Source organism: Ascaphus truei, chromosome 1, assembly GCF_040206685.1.
Source record: "Ascaphus truei isolate aAscTru1 chromosome 1, aAscTru1.hap1, whole genome shotgun sequence".
NCBI lineage: Eukaryota > Metazoa > Chordata > Amphibia > Anura > Ascaphidae > Ascaphus > Ascaphus truei.
The window spans coordinates 318,389,885-318,410,741 of record NC_134483.1 but is presented as its reverse complement, the minus strand read 5'-3'; the positions used below and the strand labels follow the sequence as shown (position 1 = coordinate 318,410,741).

At 44.5% G+C, this 20,857-nt stretch overlaps 1 protein-coding gene across 9 annotated transcripts in view; it reads right to left on the bottom strand.

Moving 5' to 3' along the window:
• Nucleotides 1–20,857, bottom strand: part of PTPN13 (protein tyrosine phosphatase non-receptor type 13) — a 285,427-nt gene that overhangs the window by 214,028 nt on the left and 50,542 nt on the right. For 2 of the 9 annotated variants that reach the window (XM_075605884.1, XM_075605874.1), the window contains exon 2: nucleotides 17,884–18,066. The exons of the other annotated variants lie outside the window; for them this stretch is intronic. The gene's annotated coding sequence lies outside the window, so the exon portion shown is untranslated. The remainder of the gene's footprint in view (nucleotides 1–17,883; nucleotides 18,067–20,857) is intronic. 9 annotated transcript variants of the gene reach the window in all.

Sequence of the window (20,857 nt, the reverse complement as noted above, 5' to 3'; positions counted from 1 at the left end):
GCTGAACTTCCAAGATCTACGCACCAAATACGAGGCCCCAGAACTTGGCCCATTTAAATATCTCCAAATTCAGCACTTTCTTCAAAAAATGTCCCCAAATTTGAATTCCCCCCTCTCACAAACTTTGAGATGTTGTGCCAGACTGGCACCCATCAAAAAGGTTTAATCTCTAAAATATACGCTGGAATAAAGATAACAGCGGGCCCCTCCACACATGACTATATGCTCAAGTGGGCAGCGGAACTGAATATAGACATAGACAGAGAGGACTGGGAAGATATATGGGACTCAGCTTCAGGAACTTCCATTTGTACCACACCGAAAGAAAATATTTACAAAATCATGTTTCACTGGTATCTTACCCCAGTAAGATTGAAGCAAATCTACCCCCTGGCCTCAGATTTATGCTGGAGAGGCTGTGGTCAGAGAGGCGACATGGCCCACATTTGGTGGGCATGTCCAAAAATGCAGAATTTTTGGCTCACAATACAAATTTTAATCCAAAGAGGTTACCGGCCTCACTATTCCCACTGACCCACTGACCTACCTACTTGGCAGGCCAATAGAGGAAATTGACCGCCCAGTTAGGAAATGAATCTCCTTCGTCCTTACAGTGGCAAGGTGCGCTGTGGCGTTCTCCTGGAAAAAGACATCACCCCCTCCAAGCAGATGGTTAAGAGAAGAGTGGACGAAGTGATGTTAATGGAGAGACTAACAGCATTCCTCAAGCGCAAAACTGAGGAACATTATAAGGTCTGGGAACCTTGGATGGGTCATTGATCCAGTCCAAGGAACCCGCATAAACGATTATCGAGCAGAGAATTTAGTTGTCTAGACTAATAGATGGCTAGCAGCAATTGAGGAAGGGAAATACCCCTCCCTCTCCCTCCCCCAACTCTCTCTTCCCCCTCCCCTTCCCCCCCCCCCCCTCCTATTTCCTTCTGTTTTTCAGACCTCTCCCTTACGTGGCCCAGAGGTCACGCCTCTCTTGGCGATATCCTTTCCTATCCTAAATGTTGAAAAAAACATTTTGTATTAGGCTGCTATGTGCTATGACTTGTTATACGCTTGTAATCCTGATTATTCCCTAATAAAAATGTTTGGGGGGAAAAAAAAAATTTAAACATAAAGGCAAAAATAAATAAATATGCATTTGATAAAATATGTTCCTGCATTGTGAAAACGGACTGTAAGTCGTCATAATAATAATAATTTTATTTAATATAGCAATTTTCTCGCGATGGAACTCAAAGCGCTTCACAATTACCGAATAGCGCGCAGTACACAGCACATAGGAATGTTACAGTACACTGTCCCTGTGATGGTAGGGGTAAATATGGCTGCTGTTAATAAAAGTTACGCCCTGCATTATTACCCCTACCTGTCAATAATACAGCTGTATTATGTTATATCTACTATATATTTCTGAAAGCACTGTATGTCTGCATGGCCTGTGTCCCTCAGGCCAATGAGATTGCTCCCTTGGCCCGCCCGCCCCCGCACACCTCTCATTGGCCTGAGGCGGAGTGACCACACACACACACACACACACACACACACACACTTGGCCTCACTCTCCCCCGTCAGTCGGACCGCAGCTCACCTTCCACACACCCCTCCCCCCCCCTCTCCCCTCTCCCGGTGCCCCTCACTCTCTCCCCCACCTCCCCCAAACCCGCACGCTCCTCAACATCCCCAGCCGCACTATCACGTGCGCTCCCGGACGGAGGGGAAGCGCGGGCCGGGCCTCCTGCACTCCCCCGGCCTCCTGCACTCCCCCGGCCTCCTGCACTCACCATCACGTGCAACGGCTCCCGGACGGAGGGGAAGCGCGGGCCGGGCCTCCTGCACTCACCCTCACGTGGCGCTGGTCTCCTGCCCCAGCCTGCCACTCTTGCCCCCCCGCCAGCTTTCGAACTCACCTCCTGCCCCAGCCTGATGCCACGAGGATATCCGTGCCAGGAGGGGAACCGTCTGCCGCCAGGAAACACCACCCGGTCAAGGTAAGTCACCCACCGTCTCCCACCCACGCACTGTCACCCAGTTACCCACCGTCTCCCACCCATCCACTGTCACCCAGTCAAAGTCACCCACACACCCACCCAGTCACTCACCCACTTTCACTCACTCACCCATTCTGCACGCAACCTCGGACCGGCCCGTTCTGCGCACGCGCAGACATGGCGGCCCCCTTCTCAGTACCGCCGAAAAGCGGGGTCTTACTGTACAGATAAACCTGTTGAAGAAAAAGACTTTACTGACACACATACTGCATGTGTCCTGTATTACACAGTGAATACCAACAGTAAAAATGTCTGTGCTATAAACAAACACAGGCCTTGTTTTGGAATTCCTCCGGGCACTCTGGCTTTCAGAGATTTATTACTGGAGATTTGTTTCTAGTTTCCTATTTTATCTGTAACATTATTCCTGAACTTTTAAACTCATACCCGGAAAAAAAAGTCTGCAGCTGCAAGCAGGTTAAAAGGGCAATGTTCAAGGTGTACACAGGCCACCGGACACCTGCAATCATGCTCTAATTATTTTGTTTTGCTGGTGTATTACTTCACAAATTAGGAGGTGGAACTCCACTTAGCAGACAAAATAAATTGCATTAAAAATAAGCATATCATGTGCTTGCGTCCACCAATGTTTTCTTTTTCCATAAAAACGCTGCCATTATCTTGTCTGTATGTCATTGCCCTCAAACGTTAGCTATTAGCAATTTGTCTTCTACTCACACCATGATTAGAAGAAGGGTAACACTTTGCCTGCAGAAAAGGAGGTTACACCAAGAGTATTATCACAAAAGAAATATGGTGAAGGTTTAATAAACTCAGAGAGCATCCGCTTATTGGAACACAAGCTGAAAATATTCTTTAAGCACAATTTAAATGTTGTTTCTTAGAAAAATAACGTCAATCACTTAGGCTGACCAATTATGCATACCCCTTTGTTCACTATGGTCGTAAGTTGGATTGCACCTTTAAAGGGGCAGCCTTTGATTACCTTAATTGAAAACAAATTACCTAAGCTTGATTCGTTCTCCCGTAATCGATCAGCAAAGATCCTGCTTCTCTGGGTTCCCTTAATGGCTGCCTTTCAGTTTCAATCAATCCTGCAGTCAGTGTAACCCACCAGCTACAATGTATCCTGAATCTACTACGGCAGGGGTGCGCAAACTTCCTGTGCTGCCCCCCCTGCCTGCTCTCCCCCTGTGTTGCGCCCCCCCCATCGGCAATAAATTACGCTTCGGGGGTCATTTGACGCCGTGTCTCCATGGCAACAGCGTCAAATGACACTGTGGGTCATGAAACGTCTCGTAGCCCTGCGGCGTGATTTGACGCCACGTTGTCATGGAGACTAATGGACACGGAAGCCCGATAAGTAAGCTGCGCCCCCCAAAAAAAGTATTGTGCCCCCTAGTTTGCGCACCGCTGTACTAAGGTATCATTATCTATTGTTACAGTTTGCAGCTCAAACTGCTGGGAATATTTGCAACAAATTACCACAAACAGGAAAGTGTTGCAAAGTTCTTGCACTGCTGGGGAGGTGGGCTAAAGCAGTGGTGCGCAAAGTGGGGGGAGCTGGATTTTTTTGGGGGGCGGGCGGTTGCAGAGGCCCTGCGCTCTTCCCTGAGGCATTTAAATTAAATGCTGGGGGGATCGCGTGAGGCCTCTGCAACTCACTTACCGGGATTCAGAAGAGCTGCTGTGACGCGTCACCATGGCAACGCGGCGTCAAATGACGCCGCGGTGTCATGCGTAGTGACGTCACACGTCCATCTCCATGGCAACTGGGTCACGTGACGTCACTTGACGCCGCAAAACAAGGTAAGGGGGCGCGAGGATGAGCAGGTAGGAGGGCGCAGCTCTGAAGCAAAATGTTAAGACTACCCTTTTGTCATCATGGATTCCAATCCCTACTGCCCTATTCCCAACCAAACAGGAGTATTTTACTTATTGGTGTTTGGATAAGGATTGACAGCATTAAGGAGGTCAGTGGCTTTAATAACTGGGATAGGTTCTAGTAATTAAATTGGTGTTTCTGGTTTCTAAACAGAAGAATTAGATCAATGATGGTGAGCCTATTAAAACAGTGGTTCTCAACTCTAGTCCTCAAGAGCTACCAACAGTTCAGGTTTTAAAGGAGCAATCCAAGCCGTTTTCCCCCGCATTTTGTTTCTTCATTTTTAATACAGGTTTGAAGTAGGGGGTCTCCGAAGTTAAACCCTGTTAATTTCCGCTCCGGGGACCACCTGCTTCCAGAGATACTTACCTCCAAAGGGTGTGCGGGTATCTCCTGTCACATGGGCCAAAAGGAAGCCGTCACGGCTTCCCAGTGGCTCGCAGGGCCAGGGAGCTTTGAGAAGCAGCCATATAGTGGAGCAGCCATATAGTGGAGCAGCCATATAGTGGAGCAGCCATATAGTGGATTTTCTCTTTCTGGGTATTCCTGCTTAGGAACAGGTGGCTCAATCAGCGGCTTAGTCATTTTGAATGGAGTCACCTGTTCTGGAGCAGGGATATCCTTAAAACCTGACCTGTTGGTGGGACTTGAGGACTGGAGTTGAGAACCCCTGTTTTAACGGATATGTGCTGGAAATGTAGCTTACTATGAGGTGGTGTGACTGAGCAGATTGTTAGCCTTTTTTTTTATAGTTGGATAGTTGGTCTTGCTTTTTTTGTTGTAATAGGCTCTTGACTTTGGAAACATACAGTATGTAGTACTATGCATTCTAGGTCCTCCTTGCGTTAGCCAAATTGGCTATTTATAAGTCCAGGAAGCAGCATTTGGCTGGGTAAGTATCCTTCACCTGCCAGGCCTTATTTCGGGTGCTGGTACGCTCCCGTATCCGAGCAGAGAACACCCACGCTGTAGTCACTGGGCAGGAAGTCGAGTTAATTTCCCAGTGGGCCTTAAGCGGGGTGCTCTGCTCGGTTTCCCCCCATGGTTTTTCTTTTAAACTACATGTCCTCATTTACTGCACTTTATTTTCAGTTACAGGTGCACTTATATACTGGTTTTTGTTATCTTTTTGTTTTAAACCTTTTCTTTTCTGGTTGGTCCTAACTGACTAACCAGATGCTTCGCCAGCCAATCAGATAAAAGGTTTAAAAATAGATCTAGGTCCAGTTTACTCAATAAAGTGGTTTCCGCATCCTCCTTCTCCCAATTAATCATTTGTACTCAGCTCTTTATGGTTAAGAAATTCAATCTTATAACCTCTCCAATACATGCTAAATATATGTATAAGTAGGACTGCACCCTACAAATTGTTCCATTTTATTTTCGGGGGGGGATTATGATGAGCCATACATAAACTGCATGATGAGCCATACATAAACTGCAGCCTTAACACATTTCTGAACATGAGAAATAGCACAATTGAAGGCTTGCTACAATTATTAGCTAAGTGGAGAACCATTTTTCTAGTGTATGTCAGACAGTTGGAATTTGTTTCTAAAAAAAAGTCATGACTGAATCCTTGTACAGTCTTGCAACAGGTCAAGCCAAAGGATGTCGACCTTTTTGAGAAAATCCGGATGATCATTCATAATTTTTATGATGATCTTGGTGATTTCTGTTGGCTTCAACATATTGGGCATTGGAGCACAATTAAAAAGGCAAACAAAGAATAATACAGAACAAGGCCTGTGTTTCTATTAAAGGGTTGAGATGCTGGAAACCGGAAAGCTAAAACTGGTAATGTCTCAACCCCAACATGCAAGTTTGTACAAGGAAAGCTGTTATTAAGTATGTTCCTTTTATAGCATATTAAAAATAATAAAAACATTTTTTAGCATTGCCACTATATTGTCAATAGGAACTTTTAGACTTACAGAGTCAAATACTCAAACACAGGCAGGAGAACGCCTCTGTGGCACTTATTCTATAAAGTGTGGTAACACTGCATGGAAAACCCCATTGACATTAGGGCTTTCTGCGTGATTGGCACTATCACACTTTATAGATCAGGTGCCCATATATCATGAACTCCCAGAATTCCTAGCCTGACCAAGTGCTGCAGCAGCAGCATCAGCTCCCTGCTCTCCATGCAAACTGACTGCACAGTAAACAGAACAATCTTACAACGTGTACAACGGCTTTCACAAAACAAAATACAATCGGATCGTGTGTCATCTGCTAACACAGGGGTGCACAATCTTTTTTCCCTGTGCCCCCCCTGCCGGCTGTCTCCCCCTCTTCGTGCCACCCCTCCTTATATTGGCTCTGGCGTCACGACGTCGCGTTGGCACCTGACCCCGCTGCGTCATTTGGCGCTGCGTTGCCATGGCGACGTGTCATAAGGAGCCGTCTGAGCCAAGGTAACAGAGAGTTACAGTTGCCTTTGCCGCTTTCCCGGCATTTAATTTAAATGCCTTCGGGAAGAGCGCAGGTCGCCGCGCCCCCCGCAGAGAATCTCCTAGTTTGCGCACCCCTGTGCTAACATATTGCACATGCACCCTAGTGACGTCGTGATCAGCTTATTAAACGAAAGGAGAAGTTGCAAAGCTATGTTGTAAATCAAATAAAAAGAACACTGTTATTGTAGTATTTTCTTGTAAGTCCATTGGTATTTCCCTTAAAGTGGCATTATCTCTTGGGTTAATTTCAGCTCCGGGGACCCCCTGATTCCTGACATACTTATCTCTAAAGGAAAATGTTAGAAAATGTCTGTTTAAAAGTCCCGCAAGCCAATAGGAAACCGCGACGTCATCACTTGTGGCTCCCTATTGGACCTTTAAACAGATATACGATATGAGCAGCCCCTTTAGAGATAAGTATCTTGGGGAGCAGAAGATACCCGGAACTGAAATTAACGTGGTTAAGCTCCGGCGACCCCATGCTTTCCGCATGGGGGGAAATATATATTTATTTTAAAAGTAAATCTTCTTTACACAGTTTAATTTTAAGGCTTTTAGTTGCAAACTGTTAAGATTTTACTCTCCCAAACAGGTTTAAAGGAGCTTTTCTCCCTCTTTTTACGAGGACTGGAAGCAGGGAGTCTCCGTTGCTGAACCACATTCATTTTAGCTCTGGGTACCTCCTGGGGGTCTTTTTAAACCCCACGTTACGGAGGCCAATAGGGAGAGGATGGGGCAAAAAAACAAATTGGCATTAAGGTAAATAGTTAATAGTAAAATATAAAACATATTTTCATTTTTAATATATATACATTTGCTTGATTTTTATTTAGTCCCTTTAATAGTCACAGAGAACGGAGACAGTAAGGTGATCACTACAGTACAAAACAGAAAGATTAATAAACAAAGTGCAACGAATCCAGATCCATCACTGTTAAATACACCCGGACACTTCTACTTTCTCATTTGCATTGTACAAATAAATATACCTTCTTTAAGAGGATTTTTCCACATCATTCTTACCATTAGGAATTCAGCTATTCTTGTGCATCCATGTAACAAAAACAAAACAAACTATTAAACCCTATTAAAACAGTGCTTTTCCATTTATTTTAAAAAGTCAATTTCTAAAGGGATCCAACAAATGGTGTCACTTTTACAAAAATGTGTCTGAGCAATCCTCCCTAATCTGCCCGTACTTCCTGCAAAGTTTCAGAAATATTGTGTGTTTTATTTTTTTAAACAGATGGGGAGGTAAAAGAGAAGGGAACATTAAAACCACAATATCCCAAGAAAGAAAAAAATACTAGATTCCCACCACAAGTTGGCTCCGGTCCCCACCCAAAAATGTTCTGACCGTGGCTTTGTAATTTAAGATAAAAGCTGCAGTAAGCATGCTCCCCACATTTACCAGGCTCCTGGCTTCATGGGCAGCCTGGATTCCTTGTGTGGAACTGTTCTCCGGAAGCCAAGCGCATTGGGAAACATATGCCTGCTTTTGAACCAGTCTCTTTTTCAGAAAATACATCCCACTTTTTCCTATTTAAGATGAAATTGAACTAGTGGCAGTGATCTGTAAAATAGATGTTGAATACCTTAAATTTAAAAAAAAAAACAGATTAATGGGGTAATTCTATATAGTCCGAAGAGGCCGTTCAGGTAGTTTGGGGATTTTCAGTCAGAAACAGCCCAAGTTGCTGCTTTGGACTGCCCCCAAGACTCATTTACTTGATGGTATTCCATGAGACTTCCAGACGCTGGAAGACACATTACAGTCAATTTATTTGCTAGGACGATGTATCTTACAATAGAACGTTTTTTATGGAATATCTCCACTCAATAAATATGGCCCTACGTATCTTAAGTCTGACATTTTTCCATTGTTTTTAGATTTGCTTTAGGTTGAGACACATTTTATGGGACCAACATTGGGTCTCTTTATAGGTGAAATGATAGTATACAGACCAATAAGCCTATTGCTCCTAGATGGCCCTCCGCCGCCTTAAACTCAACATGGCTAAAACAGAGCTCCTCATACTTCCTCCCAAACCTGGCCCTACTACCTCCTTCCACATTATTGTTGGAACTACGATCATTCACCCAGTAGCCCAAGCACGCTGCCTAGGGGTCACACTCGACTCCTCTCTTACATTCGCCCCTCACATTCAAAACATTTCTAAAACCTGTCGCTTTTTCCTCCGCAATATCACAAAGATACGCCCTTTCCTCTGTTGCGCGACTCCTAAAACTCTGACTCAGGCCCTCATTCTCTCCCGTCTTGATTACTGCAACATCCTGCTGTCCGGCCTTCCTGCCTCTCACCTGTCTCCCCTACAATCTATCCTAAACGCTGCTGCCAGAATCACTCTACTCTTTCCTAGATCTGTCTCAGAATCTCCCCTCATGAAATCCCTCTCCTGGCTTCTGATCAAATACCGCATCTCACACTCCATTCTTCTCCTCACTTTTAAAGCTTTACACTCTTCTGCCCCTCCTTACATCTCAGCCCTAATTTCTCGTTATGCACCATCCAGACTCTTGCGGTCTCAAGGATGTCTTCTTTCTACCCCCTTTGTATCTAAAACCCTCTCCCACGTTAAAACTTTTTCACTGACTGCCCCACACCTCTGGAGTGCCCTTCCCCTCAGTACCCGACTAGCACCCTCTCTATCCACCTTTAAGACCCAACTTAAGACACACTTGCTTAAAGAAGCATATGAATAGCACTGTGGATATTCTGAACACATGATACATAAAGCTTGGCCCCCTGCAGACGCACTTACCAGAACTCCCTCCTACTATCTCTGTACGTTCTCCCTACCTACCAATTAGACTGTAAGCTCCTCGGAGCAGGGACTCCTCTTCCTTAATGTTACTTTTATGTGTAAAGCACTTATTCCCATGATCTGTAATTTATATTATCTGTTATTTATTTGATTACCATGTGTATTACTACTGTGAAGCGCTATGTACATTAATGGCGCTATATAAATAAAGACATACAATACAGCATTTCTCCCAGACCAATACGACTACTGGATCTTTCAACTGCACCTTTGTTTCAGTAGCAGTGGAGACAGCTGTCTTTAACTTTGCCCACATTTTGCTGTAAACGGGCCTGCCACTTTTAACCCTTAGGTTTCTCCTCTCCTTTCCCTAAGCTATGACTGATTTAATGTGCGGTTGAAACCTATTCTAGCGTTACATTGCAAAGCCAGTATAACCAGCCTCATACTGAAGAGATCCAAAAAGTTGAAACAGCTGTCTGTGAGTAGGATTACTGGCTATGTACTTCTTTAACCCAGGCTGTGCTGGAAAGCTGTGTAGTACGGTAGGCATAAGCTCATAGGGGTCTATGTAATAATGGGTACCAAGCAAAAGGTGACAGTGTGCTTATTTGCATGTCCTTACCTAGAATCCCTGGCTGCATTGGAAGCACTGTATGCCAAGAGATAATGATGAAAAGCAGGGTTGCAGACCTGTCTGAGACATGTTAATGTGCTCACAAGTGATATTTTTATTTGCTATGACTGAGCAAACTAATTTAGTAAGTGGGCGGCAAGTAGTGTATGTCTCTCAGATCACCTGACAGACATCACATTTTTTGCTCAGGTTCCTAAACTAACTGTGGTTCTCTTCTGCCCTGGCTTTTCAGTTCAAATCACACTTCAGCAGAAAAAGTTCCATAGTCCAAGGTTAAATGTCATCCTCAAGCATACCTCTGGGAATGCTCCATTGATGAGCTTTGGATATCTATGTCTGCAATAATGTAGCTTGGGTCTCAAGAGGGAGCGGATATAAACTGAGGAAGTAATAAACATATTACAAATAGCAACAATGGTTTATGCCAATGCAATAATGCATCTTCTGTATTTAATGTGCCAGAGGATAATCCCTTTTTGGATTTTTCATTCACAGGCTCTAAAATTATCCAACAGGAGCTCTGTAAACTGTTAGCAAGTGAGCTCATTAAATAAGTAATCCAATCAGCACTTCAAAAAATATATATTTTTGTTTTAATATATGCAGGCTTTGATTACCTTTTTTGAAAACTAATTAATTACCTAAGCTGCCGATTGATAAGCTCTTCCGTGATCGATAAGCAAAGGTCCTACTTCCCAGTGTTCACTAAATGGCTGCCTTTCAGTTTCAATCAATCCTTCAGTCAGTGTAACTCAGCAGCTACAATGTATTCTTATATTACTCAAGTAACATTATCTATTGTTACAGTTTGCCACTCAAACTGTTGATAGTTTTGGCAACAAATTATCAACCAGGAAAGTGTTAAAAAATATCTTGCACTGCTGGGGAAGTGTGCTACATGCCTGCTATAGAAATCAAAAGATGCTCAGTATATAAAAACTCATTAAAATAAGAAAATGGATCCATTTAAGCTCTTAAAGTATTGTTACAATTCAGAATGTACCCACATAGCTCTATAAATAGGAATTTAAATAGTCTTTGTACAGGACCCTTGCTGCTGCTCTGGTGGGTCTTTTTTTTTCATAACTTGCCAAAGATTTAAAAGTTGATTGCCTTCTGTGTTTCCTAAGCACGGTTGGAATTTGTCTGGTATTTTTCATCTCACTCTGAAGAGAAGTGATCAGCGTTTTTAAGAAAAATGAGTACCAATCAAGGCTAATCAACTTCAGCAGAGACCTTGCTATGAACTCTTGTTCGATCCGACGGAGAAACCTTGTACCTTGGTCACACATGAACCTCCTCCTAATACTGTCTGGCCAAGCTCCTGTTTTTTTTTTCCTCTACTAATTCATTTCTGGGATCTCAAAAGTGTTTTCATTAATACAAATATATGTCTATAACTTTTGCCCATCTTTTAATCACATTTTTCACTCTCACGTTTTCCCATTAAAATTTACCATCTAACAAAGTAGACCCGAACAAGCTAAATCGAGCCCATTGTAATACTAGACTCTGCATGCTTTGCAGTGAATGGCCTCCATCTGCTGCTCTTATCCCAATTGCTCATATCCCAATTGTTTGTACTCTATTTTTCCTGTATTGTCATTTTGCAAAACGCTGCTTACTGTACACTGCTGGTGCAAAAGAACGGAGATGCCCGCTCGGCCTAGATAGAACAATAATGATGAGGGGTGGGCACACTGCTGGTGCTAAGACATATCTATATATATATAAGTCTCAAACAATGTTTGTGTGTGTATGTCTGCTGGACAGCTCATTGGTCTGCGGGCCAGGCAGGGAGGAGCCAGGCAGGGAGAAGAGACACACAAGCACACTCTCCTCACACCGTGACCACGTGCGCCTCTGACCAACACCCCCCCCCCCCCCCCTCCTGGTGGCCTCACTCTCCCCTCAGCCGGACCGCAGCTCTCCTTCCCCCCTCCTGGTGGCCGTCACTCCCCCCCCTCACCCAAACCCGGACGCTCCGCAACATCCCCAGCCGAACCATCACACTCACGTGCGCCGCCCTGCACCGGCTCCCAGACGGAGGGGAAGCGCGGCGCGGCCCTCCTGCCCCAGCCGCAAACTACAGGCTCCTCCCCCCTTGCTCCCAACGACGAACAGAGGGGAAGCGCGGCGCGGGCCTCCTGCACTCACCCTCACGTGCGCCGTCCTGCACCGGCTCCCGTATGGAGGGGAAGCACGGCGCGGGTCTCCTGCCCCAGCCGCAAACTCCAGGCTCCTCCCCCCTCGCTCCCAACGGGGAACGGTCTTGCCCCCCCCTGCAACTTCCCGAACCCACCTCCTGCCCAAGCCAGATGCCACGGGGATATCAGTGCCAGGATGGGAACCGTTTGCCGCCAGGAACCACCACCCGGTCAAGGTAAGTCACCCACCGTCTCCCACCCACACACTGTCACCCAGTTACCCACCGTCTCCCACCCACCCACTGTCACCCAGTCACCCACACACCCACCCAGTCATCCACCCAGTCACTCACTCACCCACCCACCCAGTCACACACTCACCCACCCAGTCACTCACTCACCCAGTCACTCACTCAGTCACTCCCTCACTCAGTCACCCACTCACTCACCCACTCACTCAGCCACCCACTCACTCAGTCACCCACTCACTCAGTCACCCACTCAGTCAACCTACTCACCCAGTCAGTCACCCACCCAGTCAGTCAGTCACCCACCCAGTCAGTCAGTCACCCACCCACCCACCCACCCAGTCACTCACCCAGTCACCCACCCAGTCAGCCACCCAGTCAGTCAGTCACCCAGTCAGTCAGTCACCCACCCACCCAGTCACTCACTCACCCAGTCACTCACTCAGTCACTCCCTCACTCAGTCACCCACTCACTCAGTCACCCACTCACTCAGCCACCCACTCACTCAGTCACCCACTCACTCAGTCACCCACTCAGTCAACCTACTCACCCAGTCAGTCACCCACCCAGTCAGTCAGTCACCCACCCAGTCAGTCAGTCACCCACCCACCCAGTCACTCACCCAGTCACCCACCCAGTCAGCCACCCAGTCAGTCAGTCACCCAGTCAGTCAGTCACCCACCCAGTCAGTCAGTCACCCACCCACCCACCCAGTCACTCACCCAGTCACCCACCCAGTCAGCCACCCAGTCAGTCAGTCACCCACCCACCCAGTCAGTCAGTCACCCAGTCAGTCAGTTACCCACCCAGTCAGTCAGTCACCCACCCAGTCAGTCAGTCACCCACCCAGTAAGTCAGTCACCCACCCAATCAGTCAGTCACCCACCCAGTCAGTCACCCACCCAGTCAGTCAGTCACCCACCCACCCAGTCAGTCACCCACCCAGTCAGTCAGGGGGTCAGTCACCAACCCACCCAGTCAGTTAGTCACCCACCCAGTCAAGTCAGTCACCCAGTCAGTCAGTCACCCACTCACCCACCCATTCAGTCACCCAAAACCACCCACCCACTCACCGACCCCACCCACTCACCGACCGACCAAAACCCACCCAGTCGCCCACCCAGTCACTCACCGACCCAACCCAGTCACCGAAACCAGTCACCGACCCAGAAAAAGTCACCCAGTCACCGACCCACCGACCCAGTCACCGACCCAAAAAAAGTCACCCAGTCACCGACCCACCCACCGACCCAAAGTCACCCACCCACTCAGTCAAGTGTCACCCACCCACTCAGTCACCCATCCACCCACTCAGTCAACTCAGTCACCCATCTAGCTGTCATGGGGGGGATGCCCAACTCTGTCGCCCGCCCACCCAAAATTACATCCCGGGCAACGCCGGGTATATCAGCTAGTACAATTATATATACAAACAACAACCACTTTTTTTTCCTCATATATCCATAAACAGTACTGTGATCAGGAAAAAAAATGGCTATTTTATGTGATTATGTTAATACTCATAGAAGTATCTGAAGTGACCCACATGTAATGAGCAGCATAAGCGGTTCAGCACGAAAAATGCCCCTCATATACTTAAAGTTTTGTTTTCCGTCTACCAGTTTTCCAGGCAACCCCCTGCATCCTGAGACACTTAGACACGAATGTGCCCTCTGTCCCATCTCCTGCTGGGGACACTAAATGGAGTTTTAAATCTGCTGCATGAGGGCCAGTAGGAAGTCCCAATGTCATCAGTCGCGGCTTCTTATTGGCCCGCGTGTCACAGTACATTAAAAGAGGCCATCCAAGCAATATCCTACCTCCCTGTTTTTTTGTTTTTATAAATCAGTTCTGTAGTATTAGATGATACGTACTACATTTAAAAAAAAATATTATTCATCTCTTAATGCCATTTGTAGCTATCTTGTGATCCAGGGGGGGCGCCAGAGATGAAATTAAGTGAGCATAGGATGGAATGGTGCCAGGACTCGCTCATGCGTCCAATAGAACAGGGGAGTGCAAACTTTTGAAGCTGTGCCCTCCTGTCTTCCCTTCCCCAGCTCTTGCGCCACCCCCCCCACCTTGTATCCGCGTCAAATGACGCCTCAGTCATGTGACGTCACGTAATCCGTGGCGTAATTTGACAAGTGTCACGTCACATGGCCCCACGGCGTCATTTGACACAGCGTTGCCGTGGCAACGCGTCACACAGCCGGCTGAATCCCAGGAAGTATAGTGTTGCAGGGGCCTCACGCGATCCCCCGGCATTGAGTTAAATGCCTGGGGGAAGAGCGCGGGGCCTCTACAACCGCCCATGCCCCCCTCCAGCAAAATTTCCGACCCCCCAGTTTGCGCACCCCTGCAATACAAAGTGTCGATCTCAAGGGGAGAAGACATGGCAGCTTTCTAATGGTGACCCCAGCTGACCTCGTTTGCAGTTTTTTTCAATAACAACAAACAATGAAAATCCCTTTTTTCCCAGGAAATTGGAGGTCTTCGGAGGTTGGGGGAACATGGCTCAGCTCCGAGGAGGCCCCACGTTTCAGGCAACTGTTACTAACCTTCTCTATTAAAGAACCTCACAAGGTTGCCACAGTTGATGCAAACTGGGCCGTCAATTAATTAATTGTGCTTCTGAATAGCATTAATACAGTCTGTTTGATGTAGCTTTACTTTCATGGTCCGTACACTGGTAACCCAAGCTCTCAATGTAAACACACTAATACACTATTACTCTTACTGCGCGCTGCAACCACAAGTAACTGGAGGGATTCGTTCCCAGTGTAACTACGATGATCACACTGCAGCCACACATATTTGCATTCAGCGTTGCCAAACAGAATCCCAACATGATGTTTTATTCCGGACATTTGTTGTATCACGAGATATTTTTTTTAGATATATAAAACGTTATTGGAAAGAAAAATATCCTGGGAAGTATTTTCTAACCAAGGCACACACAAAAAAATAAATAATAATCATTGTCGCTAGGAATAAGAGGCTGAGTTTGGCAGGTCACAGTTTTTCTCTGGCTTTTGTACGTGTCTGTGTGAAATCCCAGCGCTTTAAAACCCACTTCACAGTCAAAAGAGGGCAGCAGTACTGTACATAATAGCTCATATTTATTAAGTGGCATGTGCCAAAACCGAAGGGGTCCTAATTTGTCTTCCAGCCCTAAAAAGGATTTAGGGCTTAATAAATAAGGGTTAATGTGTTGCAATCTCCTGTGCCCTAAACTAGATTTTTATTTTAATGTTGCTTGTATTGTTCTTTTAAACGAAGGGATTGGTAAAAGTGCTGCACTTCTTTTTTTTATTCTTCTTCTGTATCACTGCAGGAAGGGAAAAATGAATGAAAATAATTTTGAAAAGCTCACCAAATTTGAACTCTTCTGGTCTGCACGGGTGGGCAAAAAAGGTAATAGATGGGACTGACCAATGATGGTACAAGATACAGGTGGTTAACCTATCAGCTACACTCGGCATGACAGTTAAGTAAATGGCAATGCAAGGTAGGCCAAGATTTCATCTGTTCTCAAATCTATGATTTATCTGCACATACCTGCCGTACCTTCCACCTACCACAGGAATGCATCTAACCAACAGTGCAACAAATTACATGGTTGCAATAACCCTGACAATTAGAAAATCATATTACATGGGACCACATGGGACCAAACTGAATGACAGTGACAGGTATAATATGTTAAAAGTAGATCATTGATGGCTTTAAAACAAAATCAGATAAGTATAAGTATTTTAGTCTAGAGAATTTCCTTTTTTGCTTATGAAGGAGATCCTGAAAGGGTGCTCATCCTTCTTGTTTGCTCCAGCTCAATGATAAAGTAATCCGATTCATTCACATACTTGAGTGATACGAACAGGGGGTTTGGGAACCCTACGGATTTGTGAGGTGTAACCAAGGGGTTGGCCAAAACATATAGCTGTAATGGCAAATCCCAGGCAGTATAGTGGGTTCCTGAGCCTGTGTGGGAAATGCACACTTATCAAGGCGCCAAACTGCAACTTAGCATGGGTGGTAAAACCGGAGCTTCCAAAGTCGCTCCCCACAATGCTTTGCATCCACAGTGGCAAGGCATTGTGGGACGTGACTTTGGAAGCCCCCGCATTAATTGACAGCTATACACCCATACTATCTATCTATACAATGAGGTGCAGTGTGGAGCCATATTAAGTGAGGGTTCACCCCAAAAGCTCAAGACACTATACTGCCTGGGATCAGTCATACAGTTTTGTTAGCAAAAGTCTGATGAGTAGGCAATAAGATTTATCAATTAGGGTTTCACAGAACAAATATTTTCCAACAGGGGTTGCTTCACGTAAAAAAAGGTTGAGAATCAATTACATTCTTGAAAGTCAGATAACCAACTAATAAGACGAGAGAGAGAGAGAGAACCAATTTCTTCAACCAAAACATTGTTCCAAAAGAGTGTAACTCACTGATGCATCTCCTTACTGAGGATGAGTAATTTTGAACTAATGTTCTCACAACTATCCCCCAATTTACCTCTGTCTTGAAGATTAGTTTAAGAATGTATTGTTTTTGAGTATACACATTCTGATTTGCTTGTTTGCTTCAAGAGGAGAAAGGGAGACGGGATGAGACAAACAACGGTCGTGAGGCACCTTTACTTAGCACTGCTTTGTAGATATGGCCCAAAGTGACATACATATGTAAACCATACCGTGTGTATATATATATATATATATAGACAGTGGTCGACAAATCACCAAAAAATCTACTCGCCGAACAAAAAAATCTACTCGCCACCTAGTACCAAACGTGTGCTGCTTGGGCCAATAGGAGCTCGCCACTATAGGTTTGTCGAACACTGTATATAGAGATAAACTGTGAAAGTATTGCAGTGGAATATTACTGCAAACCTGTGATTGTTCTCAACTTGTGGTCTCTGGACCACACGTGATAATCACTGACCCTTGAGCCCATTCATTTCAGGCAACGCACATCTCGGTATGGCTCTTCCTAACAGCAGATCAATGGTAAAGGTTAGTGTTGACTGCTCCTTTTCACATTCTGGAACAGATGTCTACCTTCTTCCCCTCCTTTATAGGAACAGACAAGCTACCAAGAAAGTAATATACCAGAAACTGGGTTCTGGGATAATCTAAGTCTGCTTGTGACATGGAGCAATACATTACACATCTGCCCTAGTTTTCTCCAAATCTTTTACCGGATTAAAAAATAAATAAATTCCTGTGCAGTGTAAGTAATGTGAACAGATTTTTATTTGTATACTTCATCTTATTTCAAAAAGCGTCAGCCATCTAAGTTAAACGTACTAAACTGTTTTGTTCAGTGTCGTCCTGTGTGGGACTTCACCTTTATATACCGACCAGCTTCAGCTATAGTTTTTCTACAGATTAACACTATGGAACTAATGTAAACATGGGAAGGATGTTGACCCAGGGAGTAATCTGATTGCCAATATTTGGAGTCAGGAAGGAATTTATTTTCTCCCTTATAAGATATCATTAGATGATATTTCACTGGTTTTTTTTTTGTTTGCCTTCCTCTGGATCAATATACTGTAAGTATAGATATAGGATATAAATTTAGCATAGGTTGAACTTGATGGACACGTCTTTTTTCAACCTCATCAACTATGTACCTGTGTAATTATGGAACAAACTATACAAGATTTAAACAACTTTTACCTTCAAAGGGAACTCTGCATTACGTGATGGTGCTACTTTCACAAAAACTAGACTCGCTTCTTCCTATCCAAGACAGTGGCAAATATGCACAATGTGCATGTTATCCAACTCAACTGGACTGTGTTATTAGAAGAAACCAGGGCCATTTGGTACGTATGGTGGAGAAGACTTCTTCAAACATGGCTGAAATGAGAGTTGGCACATCAAGTTCAAAAGCAGACACTGGTAATTATTGCTCCAACTAACATACCAAAGAAAGAAAGTTGCAAACTAGTACTGTACTTTCACAGAATAAGGTTCTTGTTAAAACGTTAGAGACAACAGAGCCTTGCCAGTGTGTGGGTCTCTGGAGACTGTTTTCCTTGGCAGGCTTGCACAGTTGTAGTAGCCATATCAGACTTGAAGAAAGTACATAGGCAAACATGCCAAAAAAACTGCTAATTGTGTTGAAAATAATGCAAAAATCTGTATTAGCCAAAAGCTTGCCAAACCTTTCACTAATCAAGAAGCATATAATTAATGGCTCTGGCAGTAACAAAGGTCTTTGTATGAGTCACTGATTTGGAAGCCACTAGACCAAATATTCCCCCCGGTATTTTTCTCCTGGAATGCAAATTGATGTTTTTATGAAGCCATTTGGATGAAATATATTCAAGACACTTTAAAAAAAATGCTTACTTTGGCTCAGTGTTAGCTAAGGGTGTAGAACAATATACTAGGATCTTTTATGTTTTTCTTCAACAAATGGGTCTCAAACAAAAAAAGTTAAACATTTTTTTGCTTTTTTAACATTTGAGGAAAACGCCCACCTCTAAAAAAAACACTGCAGTGATTTTAAAAAGTGAAAAAGTATACTAGGATAATTTATCGTCTGTAAACCATTTGGGCTAACAGAATAAAACCTGGCGTGGCAAGTGAATGCATGGGGAAAATACAGCTTTCACTATAAAGTACTGAAGGGAGAAAATAGAAAGGGGGAAACACAATAAGACAAAAGGCTGTGAGGCACCTTTACTTAGCACTCGCCCAAAGTGACATACTGTATAGATGTCAGCTATACTGAATATTTAGTGAAACCTTGCAAGTATTACAATTGAATCTCGTGACAAATCTGTGGTGGTTCTGACTGTGGTCCTTGGACCTTGGGAGCCCTGTAAAATGAATTTCTGCTGCTTATGGCTCTTCCTAACAGCAGAGAGAGAAGGTACAGTCATGCAGGCACACAGAAAAAAAGGGCAAATGAATCAGTACAGGTACAGGGAGTCCTCGTTATCCAATGTTTCACTTTACAACTAATGGCATATCCAACGCTTTAAAATGCAACCCTAAGGGCCTTTTTCCACCGCCGGAATGCATTATCCAACGCTCACCGCCACTGATTAACATGGGACTCACTTTACAACAGTTTCACTATCCAACGCTACTTCCAGAACAGATTACGTTGGTTAACCGAGGTCTGCCTGTAATGCCGGTCCTTGCTGAGGGAAAATCCTGCAACGTCCCAAATGACAGTAATGCAATCAAAGAATCAGCGTGGGCACAATGGACTTGCATGCAAAAAGAGTGTTTCAGTAAGCCATAAAGTCCAACGTTTCGGCCCTCACCTTGACGAAGCTGCCTGTTGCAGCCGAAACATTGGACTTTATAGTTTATTAAAACACTCTTTTTGCATGCAAGTGCGTTGTTCCCATGCTGATTATTTGACTGTCTTCCTAACAGCAGATCCATGGTAACGGTTGTTTGTGACATAGTGCTTTCCAGATTCTGCAAAAGATTTGTGCCATTTCCCACCCCCTTTACAGGACCAGACACCTTACTAAGGAAGTAATGTACCAGAAACTCTTGAAGATCTATTCATTGAAGTGTGATACCCATTTAACGATTGTTAACAATCCATAAAGGCTATCACATTTCCCTGCACAAGCCCTTAAGTATCAATGTATGAAGACAAAGAGAAGTGTGCCCACCCTCGGCAGCACACAGTAACTGGTATTTAGAAATTATCGATTTATAGCGTTTCAGAAGGTTGTTAGGCAAGTTTCTTACATTTAATGCAGATTATTAGCCAGGGATGTCTATTCCAACTCACATCTCACACCCATCCAACACACACCGGACTCTTTTCTGGCTCGAGGGGGGAAAAAGGGCGTTAGAGACAGAAAGGTCAATATTTTATGAATTGCTGCTTAACTTCTCCAGATGCTTCCCAGATCACCAAGTGACACAGATGGGGCACCCTTAACATATTGCCACTATGAAACTCAGATTGCCTTGACACACAGACCTCCAAATGGGCAACAGAAATGCCAAATGCTTCTTTTTTCCGCTATGTTGAGTGGATCAGCATATAAACAGCTGTCGTTTAAATATGCAAGCTCATGATAATCAGCTTTGACTGGCAAAGTGTTACTACTGACAGAGTGGTTTCCCGCTGACTGAGAGTGCTATTTATTAACATATCCTTCTGCAAACGCCATAACTGCTGCCTGTTGTTCTGCTGATTACTCACTCGGAAGATAGAGAAAGGAAGTCAGTGCGAGCCCAGAAAAGATCCCTTTCCCTTATCCTCGCAAATGTTACTTAACTAAGCAAAACACACATTTATGTCCCTTAGGGAATATTGCAGCATCTTTTTTTCCCAGAGATATTTTCATTGAAATTTTATTGCAAATACGTATTTACAGAAATAGGAGAATCACTTCCATTTAAAGAGGGATAAAGTGTATAGTGCTGTAGTTAGGGTGTTGGTTTTAAGTATGCAAGCTCCTGCCTTTAATTCACTGTGATTCTGGGCCAATCACTGCGGACAAATTTACCAAAGTAAAAAAACTGAAAGGAAAAAAATGATTAGATTTATTAAAGAAAATAAAAATCCTAGAGTTATTTTTTTCCATAAATAAATCTTGTGCTATTTTTCACCCCAGTTTTGCACACCGGATACTTTGATACGTTTGCTCCTGTGTCTCCTCTGCCT